Genomic DNA, 271 nt, shown 5'->3' on the forward strand with positions numbered 1-271 from the left:
GTAAATTCGAAGAATTGATAAGCCTACTCAAATAACATGATACTTCATGAATTTCCCCAATTTCCCCCTGGGTCCGCCACTGCAATAAAAACAAAAAATAAACAAACTGGCCTCGATATTGGAATTTAGGTGGTCGTGTAAACAGCTATAATTTCAAATTGAAACTGAGAGTTGAAATTGCGCTATTTGGACGTCGTGGAAACACCCTTTAATGATTAACTTATCATGGTTTGTTCTGTAATAAATACTATCTTGGATTAAAGGGAACATT

Source organism: Rhagoletis pomonella, unplaced genomic scaffold (assembly GCF_013731165.1).
Source record: "Rhagoletis pomonella isolate Grant_MI unplaced genomic scaffold, Rhpom_1.0 Rhpom_scaffold_00011, whole genome shotgun sequence".
Classification (NCBI taxonomy): Eukaryota; Metazoa; Arthropoda; class Insecta; order Diptera; family Tephritidae; genus Rhagoletis; species Rhagoletis pomonella.